Consider the following 13,187-nt stretch of genomic DNA (forward strand, 5'->3'; position numbering starts at 1 on the left):
GGGAGAGGTAGGGTAAGTCTGGAGGCATCTAGCAGGAAAGAGTCGATGAACCTTTGAACTCCTTCAGCAGGACTGTTCTTAAGTTACCAGCCCTTTCTCTGGCATATCCAGTATCTAAGGATATTGCAGCTCCTAAAAAGATGAAAAGAGCCATGATTGAGCTCAGCACCAGAAGGAAATTCTGAAATGCCCAGTTCTCAGGTCCCAGAAGACCTCCTTACCCAGTAAGCTGGCCTCTCCGTCCTCCTCTTCCTTGATGCCCACCGAGAGCTGCTTCCACTCAATCTCAGGCAGATCCTGGCCTACATCGGCAGAGACATTCCCAGATGCCTTTTCCAAGGGCACCTGCAACAGCAGAGAGGGACCATTTCAGGGCAAAGCAAATGAGGGAGGGGAGGGAGATAGAGGGGAGGGTTTTGTGTCCCATCCTGACTAGCAGATTCAAAGGTATGTATTAGGGAGATATCAGGACAGAGGTTCCTGAAGGAATTTGGTTATTTTGAGCACCACATTTTAAAATAAAATGCACCCTGGAACAGCCTGGTTCACTTGCATTAGCTTTGAAACTCTTTACCTAGTTATGGTGGTAGAGAGTGCCCTCAAGTCATAGCTGATTTATGGTGACACCTGGTGAGGTTTTCATGGCAAGAGACTAACAGAGGCGGTTTGCCATTGCCTGCCTCTGCAACCCTGGTCTTCGTTGGAGGTCTCCCATCCAATTACTAACCATGGCTGACCCTGCTTAGCTTCTGAGATCTGACGAAATCAAGCACACCTGGGCTATCATTTATCTGATTACCGGGTTGCTTTCATTTTTACGGCAGCTGCAGCATTTGAAGAAAAGTTTATGTGAGATTTATCTGTGCAGGCTTACTACTAATATTATGATGAAGTCATTATTTTAACATACAATTTTCTTGTAATTTTTGTGCCATCATGATATTTTGGTGTACTATTATTATTGAATATTAATTATAGCATGTTTAAACAGATGAAAAGTGATTAATAGTGGAGTTGCACACATCATATTTGGCTGCAGCAACAGTAAATCAGTCTGATTAAATTATCTTTGAAATAAGGTAATGATAAAACATCTATATTTGGGTTTTCACACACAGAATTGCTACACTGCTTATAAACAATGACTATTTATTTTACAAAATTAGCACAGCAGTTAGTGTAACAACACACTAGTTGTGTCCTTATTTCAAACAATTCTGGAAAGTCTTACGTACTGAAGGAGATATTGAACAGAGTCATTATCTGGGAGCTCACCTTACCCTCTTGTATTGTAGAATTTTTTCCTGTATATACTGTAGAACTGGGCTTGTTGCTTAATTTGTATAATCTGGATATGTTATTGCCACATGTGTAACACACAGCTTTGTTATATTTCTTTCTGTGCTTTATCAATAGTGTACAGAGGAGAATTTGTATGAATGTTTTGCAGTGTATACAATACACATTTTTACTTGGTGGAATTTTTTGAGAGCGGTGCGTTTATACGTGTTTGTTGGACACAGCCACATGAATTCCTCTCTTTTGATACATTGTGCATTGGGAGTCTTTACTTGCTAGCGTTCTTTTTTTTCACTTCCAGGTTTAGCATCCATATTTGGTCTTCAGTTATCTTACTTCCTGATTCCTGAACACATTCACAACACATGTTAATAGAAACTAAAACTCAGTACTATTAACGATAATATGAAAACAAAGCACCAAGCTGCAGGTGCTACTAATATTCAATGCAATGAAAAATGAGCCATTAATAGGGCTCCATCTAATTAATATGATCCATCTAATTAATATGAATTAGATCCACCAGTTCCCTTCCAATAAAGTTCTTTTTCCAAAATGGATTTCTTAAAACACTGGAAATAAGCTGGTCAGAGTAAACTCCTAGGACAGTGAATTCCACAAAGAAGACAGTGCAACCAAAAACACCCTCAAAATACCAGCAACTGCTGAACTGCACAGGCGGAGGGAAATAACAACAACCACCAGACAAATTAGTGCCCCACTCAGAGCAGTGAAAAAAGACAGTGTTGTTATTTTCCCCACAATACAGCTGGAGAGCTGTGGCTGACCCAAGCCCACCTGCTGAGCCCATGGCAGGACTCAGGACTCTTGTGGGCCAAAACTGCAGATGGTACTTCAGGCTTCACCCACGAATACATGAACATGACCCCCACAGCAGAAAGGTCTCACCTGCTTCTCCTGCCTCTTGGCCTTTCGCTGCCTTATAAGGAACTCCTCGGTCAGGGCCACCGCCTGGGAGCAGCTCTCAGGGCTGCTTTCCCTCACCTTACTCTGGATCTCGGGGGGCAGGACAGTCAGCAGCTGCTCCAGGATCCAGAGCTCCATGATCTGCTCCTTTCTGTGATTCTCCACTCTCAGCCATCCACGGCAGACTTCATGGAGTTGGCTAGAAGACCCCCATGGCCTCTCAGCCTCCTCATAGGAGAAACACTTGAATAGCTGGCTCTGCTTCTCCTGACTCAGGGTCCCCGCTTGCAAGATGGCTGCCTTCACCTTCCCATAATCCTCTCTCTCTGAGACATCCAGACTGTTAAAGGCCTCTTTGGCTTCTCCGCTGAGGGCTGGCAGGAGTCGGGTCACCCACTCTTCCTTGCACCACTGACAGGCTTCAGCCACTTGCTCGAAGGAGGCCAGGAAGGCCTTGGCATCCTCCCAGGATGAGGGTTTCTCTGGGAAGGTTGGGATTCCCCACCCAGAGTGAGAGTTTTCCACTGTCTTGAGATATTCCTGCCACTGGGCTTCCCACTGAGCAAGGGAAGGGGAACTCTCCCCTGCTTCCTGATGTATCAGATCTCCTGGCCTCTTTTGCAGCAATTCCCCAATACTCCCAGCCTGGAGGATGTGAGGAGCTTCTGCCACCACCTCTGGTGTTTCCCCTATTGTGGTGCTTTGCCCTTCCATTTTCATACGTGGTGATCGCCTTGTGATGTTTTTCCTATGGAAAACCGTGCAAATGAATTACAATCTTCTAGATCTGGCTTCTCTCTAGAAACAAAGAAAATGGATAAAAGTGCCATTGTGTCCTCTATCTCGGTTTCTACTGGTAATATATATATGTTACAGGTAAAGCTACATTAGCATAATTTTATATCTCATAATTAAATGCATACATTTAAATTCTTATGTTTGGCATTTTCCACCTAATCTGTCCTGTTCAAATACATCACTCTTCTGTAGGGTATTTTATTTTATTTATTTATGTCATTCATGGTCCACCTTTCTCACTCACTGAGACTCAAGGCGGATTACAAAGTATGAGATTAGTACAATCAGTATCAAGTACCTTTCCATACAGTATCAAGGACATTTCCATAAACAATGCCACAGGGCAAATACATACAAGTTTAAAAGACATAGTATTAGCAAGAATCCAATACTGAAAATATACCGAAAAAACACTGAAGCAGAACATAAGCAGTTCTAGGACTAACGTTAGACAACATGGAGCACTGGTGGTACATAGGAGACAATATGTAAGGCAATATAGTGATGAAGTCTATGGTCCCTAACTCATTAGCGAAGCATTTGAGACCCCATCCTTATAATACAGCCCTCTCATTTGAGTAAAAAGCCTTTTTGAATAGTTCAGTTTTGCATCGTTTATAAAAAGCCAGGAGAGTGGGGGCTCTTCTGACTTCCATGGGCAGGTCATTCCACAGGATAGGGGACACCACAGAGGGTAGCACAATGATCATATCAGCAAGGACATCCATTCCCAACAGGGATTGCATGAAGTTGTGGCTGGAGGTGCCTGGGATCGAACTGTGGACCTGCTGTATGCAAGGCGCATACTTAAACACTGCACTATGACCCAGCCTCAATTCCATCCCTTCAACCCCATCCAAGCACCTACAGAGAACAGCACAAAAGAAGGTGTCACATGAAGTTCCATATTCATTCAAGACAGCATATCTATACAGATGACCCTGCGTACATGAAGGCTGAGTGTGCATCTGTGTGCTGCCCCACCTCTCACCATCATTGGTTGGTGAGCACAATGTCTGCGCACACAGCAAGTGCATGAATGTAGATTCCGTTCCTACAACTGGGAACGCGGCTTTTTAAACTTTCTTGGTCACACATGTGAGACCTGGTGATTCTGCATAGGTGGGGGTGGAGCGAGCATACTCATGCCCACCCCCCTTGATGCACATTGATCCAGCATGTGTAGGGTCACTTGCAGAAGGCGAATTGCTCAGATCAGCGAGTCAATCCATAGATATCAAGGGGGAAAGGTGAGCAAGCCTCAGACAGTCTGATTACACACAGACTCCCAAGGGAGATAAGAGGGCCATGGTATGCGGGGAAAATGATGCTTCCCTCTAGGCAGGAATCCCTTTACCTACACCCACACCCACACTTACGAAGATGTATAAGCCAACTTTTCTCTCAACAGTAAGAACACCCCCCCTTTCCAAGAACATCAGAATTAATTCAACCAGCAATAAAATAAAATAAAATAATCAATGCAAGCCAAAAGGTGGGGTCTGTTGTGTCTCTCACATCTGGGCTGTATGCACACACCTCCTCCTGATCCAAAGTAGTTCTATTTGCCATAACAGGGAAAAGATTCTTTTTCCCAAGGAAAACCGAGGATGAAACCCACAAACCCTGTGGCATTGCTCACTGGATGTCCCAGCCGTTGATTGTATTACCTTACAGGATGTAAATCAATGAGAAAGGTGGGCAATAAATAACGCTAATAAGTAAATAAACAAATATTATCCCCACCCAGCTGCCAGGTCTCCGCTTGAAGGATCTCAATAAAAGTGGAGACCTGAGAGTTTCAGGTGCCCTCCTCTCTTTCAGACTGGGGCGACAGCTCTACGCCCCCGTCCAAGTCCAATGCCCGACACACCAGATTTGGGGCCATCCCAGACACTCTTTGCACGAGAGCTGCCAACTAGTTCAGCCCGCCACGCTCCGGAACTTTTACTAGAGGATTTCGAGCTGCAGAGATCCATACAGGGATCTCTTCCCGTCTGGGGGGTGGGGGGCTGGATCCCCTCCTGCTCCCTGCTGCACAGCCATCCTCAGAAGAGTTCGCAACTCTCCTCGGGAAAGAGAGAAGGCGGTAACTCGACCTTCCCTCCTTCCCGGCCCTGCTCTGCTCGGGGGGCCCAGAGAGACTCTCTGTAGGGCTGCCCAGCCTGGGGGAGCTTCTCCCTCCCCTCCCCGCCGCTCTTTACCCTTCCAGGAATCCCCCAGTCCGCCTCCAGCCTCGGTCCTCCCGCTCTCCTGCAAGCAAATCCCGACCCCCAAAGAAGGAGGAAGTCAGTATTTCTTCTCCACCTCTTTTTCATCCTCGCTAGGAAACGCTGCTCTACTACTTTAACCCTTTCTAATCCTTGTTGGCAAAAAAAGTCCTTATTTTAATGCTTATGGCTTAATATTGGTTTAGAAAGAGTTGGGAGAAACGTGTTTTTCTTTTAGGCCCCATCAAGAAACTCCACTGTCTAATCCCAGAGATGAAAGGATTAGCTGTGCTTACTCATCAGTGAGGGCCTGGGCAAGGCACTCTACTTATGCTCAGAGACCAAAGGGAAAGGTGGCTGAAGTTGGTTTCCAGTTCCAGGTTTCATATTGAGAATCCAACCACAAATATTGAGGATAATTTAAAAGCTCTGTACCCCAAGGTAAGTTTTGGACCACCACATAACAGCTCTATAGTCAGTGTGCTCTGCCCTCCAAGTGGACCTATGCTATTTCATAGTCCAAACCCCAGTACTTGTGGGGTGCCCCAGGACAAATGCGCATGCAGAAACTGGGGGAAACTGTACCCTAAAAAAATCTTTGGGCCACCCCAGATCATACACCCACATACACTGGAGACTGTGCCCTACAAAAGTTCATGCACTGGTACTCAGTCAAATCAGTCATTCTGGTTCCCCCAAAAGAGCCACTTCGATCCACTCATTCCTTTGCCCTAGGTGTCAACTTTGGACTACCATCATCATAATATTAAAGTTACTTGTTCTCTGCCCAAACTTTCTGCTTCCTGGAAAGTTATGATTCTCTTTGTTTTTAAGTTTGATGTTATAGCATTATTACTACTTTACTTTTAAAGGTTTTTAAAAATTGAGCAATGCCTGGGTCTTTGTAATGGCCCAGAAGCTGTCAGTAGGTCTGTTTCAAAGTAAGCTTTGAACAAAGACTTTCCTCCCACTTTATCCAGGATCTTTCTCAGAGTAATGATGAGGTGACTCTCATCTATACTTAAGCATCTGAAGAAGGAAGCTCTGACTCTCAAAAGCTTACACTCTGAAAATCTTGTTGGACTCTAAGGTGCCGCTGGAGTAAAATCCTGCTGTCTCATCTATACTGGTTTTGATCTATACTGTCACAATTTTACTCTCACGTGCCAGTGGCACAATGTGTTACAGGCATTTAATTACCAATCTGGCACATCAAGAGACTGGCAGTTTGGGGGCATTCTTTTCAAAAGCTTTGGGGGGCTAAGAGGATCTTTGAGTGTACACATTACAGTTATGAATGGATGCCAGACAGTTATTAATGGATGCCAGGTATGCTATGCAACACAGTCTTTGTGTGTGAAATAAGCAATGATTGGGGAAATTAGTCCTGCATGACTTGGCCTAGTATGCATTGGGAACTTAGGTTCCCAATGCATACTAGAGCTGACTATGTTTAGAGTCCACCTTTCTCACTAAGAGTCAAGGTAGGTAACACAGTGTGATTTTTGACTTTATTTTACTTCATTTATACCCCACCTGTCCCCCCAGTGGGGACCCAAAGTGGCACATATGATTCTCCTCTCCTCTATTTTATCCTTACAACAATCCTATGATGTAAGTTAGGTTGAGAGAGTGTGACTGGCCCAAGGGCTGATTCCGCACACATTGGATAATGCACTTCCAATCCTCTTTATAGATCATTTGGAATGGGTTTTTTCATGTGCGGAACAAAAAATCCACCTCAAACGATTGATAAAGTGCATTGAAAGTGCATTATCCAACGTGTGCAGAATCAGCGAAGGTCACCCAGTGAGCTTCCTTGACAGAATGGGAAGATTCAGAGAGGGGATTCCCAGATCCAAGTCTGATACCCTAACCCCTACACTACACTGCAATCAATAAAAATGAGACCTGTAATAAGTAATGTAATAGGACTAGGATTACAGAAACCTGAAACCAAGCCTATGTATTTGATATGCTAAATTAAGCGATGCAGAAAGAAGAATCAATGCAGGGGGAGCAAGATAACAGATACAGCAAACGGATATGTATATTATATACACTACAGTCCCGCTCCCTGAAGAATTCTGTTATAATTTAGCCCTAACAGCTTTATACAAATATCCTCCTAAACTATTCAATTTTACATAGTTTGTGGAATGACAGGCTAGCCTGGAAGGTTTCCTGACCTCTTTAGGCAGGCCACACCGGAAACTGTGGGGGTTGGCAAAAGAATGTGTGTGGGCCGTTGCTGATCTTGACAATTAGGGTGGCTCTAAAAAGTAAGACTCCGAAACAGTAAAACAGTATCTATTCACAGGGAGGGAAGTCTACGCCCATCCCATAATTATCAGAGATTTTTACGTTTTGCTGCCCCATGAAAACAAGCACAACATAGCCTGACCCTTTGCTCTGAGAAATCTGATTTTATTTATTTTATGTTTTGTGACAGTTCTCGCTGCTGTTTTTCTGGGGAGATTATTTTATTTATTTATTTTTATTTTATCATATTTGTATTCCGCCCTCCCTGCAAGCAGGCTCACGGCAGATAACAACTTTAAAACATTTAAAACATTCCATATAAAACATTTAAAAGCATTGTACAACAATATTAAAAAATAGCAGCACGCTTTTTCTTGATGGCGGCAATACAGTTAATTACAAATAGTGCAACAGTACAGTTGAACATAGCAGCAGCTTAAGAACAGTGGTGGGCGGCTCTCATAGGGAGGGGAGTATGTTGTATGAGTTAAAGTGAGTGAGTCCGAAGTCCTAGAGAGGCAACCTTAGGGGGGAAACATAGGAAAGCCATTTCCGGTCCCCTCTTTAAGTTGTCCGGGTTGCTGCTTGAATGGCTGGAGTGGAATCTGGTTAGCCTAAAGGGGCTTGGGGGAGATATTGGGGGGAGGGGGCTACAAAGCAAGGCCCAATGCAGAGAGATAAGAAGAGGGAGAGAGCGCCCTCCTTCCAAATTCCTTCCTTGCTCCCCCTTTCGCATCAGAGACAGACTCTCTGACCCTTTATGCACATCTGCAAAGTCCTTGCAGAACTGAGGGCAGAATCTGAACCTGGCACCTTTAAGGGCTGGATAAGGCTCTTGTGGTCTCAGGTTCCAGAGAGGCACGTTAAGGAAGAAGGGAGGGGAGTTGAGGGTGAGTTTTTTGGAGGAGAGCAGATGTGGGAGGGGGTAAGGAGCTGGGGGCTGAAGGGAGATTTGGGGTGGGGAGAAGGATGGAACAGATAAAGAGGGAGGGGGCTAAAGAAAGGACCGAGGGAGCTGGGAAGGGGGTGTTAAGTGGGGGACAGGGACTGTGCTGCTTGACACTCAGAAGACCTGCAAAGTAGTACCTAAAGGGGGATTTTCTGGGGAAACCCTCGCCCTCAGTTAGAATGTGAAGCCCTTTTGGCTTTTATTTCCCCCGGGTTTGATGCTTTGGGGAAGTAGGTTTTGTCCCTGTTGCCCCACACCATCCTGAGGCATTCAAGACCATGCAGAAGGTCTCAAACTTTCAAGCACTCACAGTCACAATTCAGTCACAATTCACACCTTACTTCACATCAAAAGATTCATAGAAGGGAGTAACTATATATGAGTGTGGAAAAGTTTGTGTGGAATGATTGCCTTACTCCCTATCAAATAATTCACACAGAAGTAACGATAGAAATGTGTGATGTGGAAAAAAGCTTCAGTCACAGTTCCCAGCTTAATTCACACCAGAGAATTTACATGGGAGAAAATGTGTAAATGCGTGGAGTGTGGAAAGATCGTTGGATGTGATTATCTTACTTTCCGTCAAAAAAAATCATACAGGGGAAAACCCTAGAAATTTCTTAGATGTGGAAAGATGATGCATCAAGCAAAATCAGTTAGAAAACACAGTAAAATGGTATAATACATTCAAAAAAACAGTGCAGCAAGAACTGCATAAAAATGTTCAGACATCTCTATCCTTTTTCCCTTTATAAAAATATCCTCTTAAACTGTTCCGTTTTACACAGTGTTTGGAGCTGGCCTCATGTCCTGAGCTGGCTTCATGTCAACTCTTTTCCCTTCACTCCATAGAGGAGAAGGCAAAGAAGGCACCAAGGGTGTCTTTTTGTTGTTTATTTATTTCATTTATACCCCACCTTCCTTCCCAATGGGTACCCAAATCATCTTATCTTCCTGTCTCAACTTTTCTTTTACCACTGGAGCCTGAATATGTAGCTTCCTGAAAGAGTTTGCTTTGTTTGTAATCCATGCCTATTTTTTTACCTGCTGCCCTCTTTTTGCACATCTTTAAAATGATGCATTGCTTCGAGCCTTTATTATTTTTCTGTATGAGAGTTAATTTGTATTAGAATTGTGCCCTTGGCTTTTAGTGCCCTTTGCAAACTCTGACTTTGTACCTACCAATCAATATAGAGGAAAACAGGAAGAATGAACTTCATTTACTTACAGTGCAATCTTAAGAAGAGTTACTCCAGTCTAAACCCATCGAAATCAATGGGCTTAGACCGGAGTAACTCTCCCTAGGATTGTACTGTTAGTGTTCAAAATAAATAGTATACAAATAAAAATGGATATTTTGGTTGATTTTTGTAAAACATTGAAGTAATCCTAACACTAGTATATTGTCTAGGGTCCAGCAGATGATAATCTGAAATTTTAATAGTTTTGAGCTGTTCACAGTGTTTCTGGTCTGTGCAGTATAAATACTTTGACCTGTGTCTCTCTCTTCCTTGGGGAAAGGTGTATAAAAAAACCCCCGTTTCTTCCTTAATTCTGGATGTAGCAGTTTTGGAGTGGTAATTTTTGGGAAAGTCTTAAATCCTCATTTCACCTAAATTTATAAAAACATGAAACAAAGAAAAAAACTATGTATGATAAACTATAAAAGATAAATGAATCCAAATGAGTAGTAAAAAAGTGAATGGAATGATAAAAATTACGATTTTTTGAGATGACAGAGTATGTAGATCTCTACCGACTGAAATCTTCCCTGGTGGGGAACTGCACATGGGTTTACAATGCCGTCCTTTCTTTGCTTCAACCTCTCACCTGCTGACTGGGATATCTTCACTCCTTCCTGTATCTGAAGAAGGGAGTTTTGACTCTCATAAGCTTATACCCTTAAAATCTTACTGATCTCCATGGTGACATTGGACCCAAATCCTGCTGTTCTATTGCCAGCCGATGCAGTACATTTTGGTCATTTAAGTGTTCGCTTATAAGTATTTTTTTTAAAGGCCAGAATCTGTTTTGATGAAACTCTGTTGCAATTAGAACAAATTCTTGATGGCCACAGCATCTTCAGGATCACAATTCATAACACAGCAGAGTAGCTGTTCACTGGGCTTCAGTATGCGGCAAGTAAGATGGACTCTACAGTGGATGAAAGCCTGGGCTGCCCGCGCTAGCTTGGGACATTCTTGGAGCTTGAGGGTGAGCAGAGGAAGCCCAGTAGGGATATCCCTGCCATAGCAGGAACAGAAGCGCTGGAACACCCACCCTCTTTAGCTGCTCTAGGTCTACTCTAAGTGCTTTCGGAAAGGATTTGTGGGAATCAGGAGATCCCAAAGAATCCGAAAGCTGTCTCAGCCCAATGCCACAGCAATGTGAGGGATGCTACTGGGCAGGATCTGTGCCAGCTGAGTCAAAGCATGCTAGAAGCTATAAAGGGAAGTTACAGCAAGTTGCCATTCACCCAGGGAGGCCGAAAAGGATCCTGAAGACCCAGAACTACCCCATAACTGGCCTGTCCTCATACACAAGAGGCCCCACTTGACAAACATGTGCATGCATCACACTGGGAACGAAAAAGAGGTTGCTGTGCAGTACAATCCTAAACAGTGTTACCGCTCTTCTACGCCTATTGTCTTCAGTGGACTTAGAAGGCTATAACTCTGCTTAGGATTGAACTGTGAAAACCCATCCATGGGAATAAAAGATTCCAAGATCCTTTGCTGTGCAGGGACTACCGATTGAAGGGAAGTCAGAGCTCAGATTTATAAGCAAAACAGAAAAGAGTCCAGTAGCACCTTAAAGACTAACCAACTTTACTGTAGCATAAGCTTTTGAGAATCACAGTTCACTACATCACTACAGACTAACAAGGCTAACTCCTCCAGATTTATAAGCAAACCTGAGAAGGCATAAGCTCCAGTATGGTACAGCTACCATGCCTCTTGAGTAGCCAAGCTATGTAGAAAAATGGAGGCCAGGGGGGATGGATGATGTTATGAGAACACAAGTTTGGTCCCCTTGAAAAGGAGTCTGGGTATTAAAGAAATGTGGGGAAATTATTATACATCTCTTACCTAAGCTTGAGGAGTTGGGGTACCATCCCTGATCCAAGAAAAGGTCAAGGGCAGGGTGGGCCTGGTGGGGGGGAATGGGGGTGTTCAGTATATTAGGGTCCTCTGAGAGCAGGACCACAAGTGACACCTGACACAGGTTGGACACCAGTCAGCTTCCCTCAAGTTTTGATGGGAAATGTAGGCATCCTGGTCTTGCAGCTTGACTCTCTTGACTGCTGTCCAATGGACTTTTCAACTGTCACTTGTCCAACATTCCGCCAAGCTGCCTACATTTCCCATCAAAACTTGAGGGAAGCTGACTAGTGTCCAACCTGTGTCAGGCGTCACTTGTGGTCCCGCTCTGAGAGAACCGTGAGGTCTTTATGCAAGTGGCTTGATTTGATCTGAAGTGGCTTGACACCATTAGAGAAACTAAGGAAGGTCACCTTTGATCACCTTGATGAGTAGCTGAGGAGACAAAACTAAAACGATAGAGCCCTATTTGAATGAACCACATAACCGGTTGCTATCATCATGGCTGTTACTACAGGATATTCTTTTACAATATTTCCAAAGATGGTGATGGATCCCCATAATCTTTTCTGCTGACAAAAGGAGGAGAAAGATGCCCCTTTTGACAGCATCAAGGGACCCACAGAAACAAAAGCCAAACAGGACAACGGGCAGGTTGCAGGAAGGAGGGAATTGGGCAAGGTTGACCGTACAAACTGGTAGCCTCCAGATGTCTCGTTGCAATATATACTCGTCATTCACTTCCTCACTGCCTCTGTATTGCCTTATGCTGGTATATGCAATGGGCTTTTCTGCACACTCAACTTGCTCCTGATTTTCTTAGCAGTCAAACCCCAAGCATTGGAATCGGTTTGGGTACAGTTCTTCCACATGGCTGCCCTCCCTCTGCATTTTCACAGTTGTGGAGACAGTTTATTTTCTTCCCCACATCCATTAAATAATCATGGCACCCTTCTTATTTTTTGTGCATGCTTGTAACATATCGATATAAGGGCTGAGTTTTTTTTAAAAAAAGAGTGAAAATGAACACATGGAGAAGTCTTTGCATGGGGAAGCCTACAATGGGACCAGTTCCACCACTCATAAGTGGAGCTCAGGTAATTGAAGAGGGGGGCAGGCATCCTTCTCTTAGACTGTGTGTGTGTGTGGGGGGGGGTGTCTGCATGAGGGCAGCTCTATTCCTGCCCCACCCCTGTCAAGTGCAGAGGAGAAACTCCAGCCTGCCCGGCTCCTGTGTGTTCAGCAGAGGCTTCATCTGCAGAGATCAGGAAGAGAATCTGTTCCCAGCCCAGAGGGAGACCTGATCCTCTTTTGCTCCTTACTGCAGATCCATTCTTGGTTCAAACTGGATCAAGAGCTGGTAGCCCTCCTTGGGAAAGAAAGAGGGGGCCACCAGGACTTGTTCCTTCCCAGTTCTGCTCTACACATGGGAAACCCCATTGCAGGACTCCCCAGCTTCTCTCCCCTCCCCACCACTGCCCTGCTGATCTTTACCCTTCCAGGCACCCCCTTTCCAGCTCCAGCCTCAATCCTCCAAATCTTCTGAGAGCAAAGACGGATTCCAAAAAGAAGTTGGAGGACTTCAGTATTTCTTTCTTCCCTTTCCATTCTTTCTAGGAACCACATTTTTGTCTGCTTCTT

General features: G+C 44.3%; 1 pseudogene; it reads right to left on the minus strand.

Annotated features, from left to right (window-relative positions):
• The window catches only part of LOC129327812 (zinc finger protein 585B-like), a 30,947-nt pseudogene extending 25,658 nt beyond the window's left edge, over positions 1-5,289 (minus strand).
• Positions 5,290-13,187: the final 7,898 nt, after the last annotated feature.

Source organism: Eublepharis macularius, chromosome 4 (assembly GCF_028583425.1).
Source record: "Eublepharis macularius isolate TG4126 chromosome 4, MPM_Emac_v1.0, whole genome shotgun sequence".
NCBI lineage: Eukaryota > Metazoa > Chordata > Lepidosauria > Squamata > Eublepharidae > Eublepharis > Eublepharis macularius.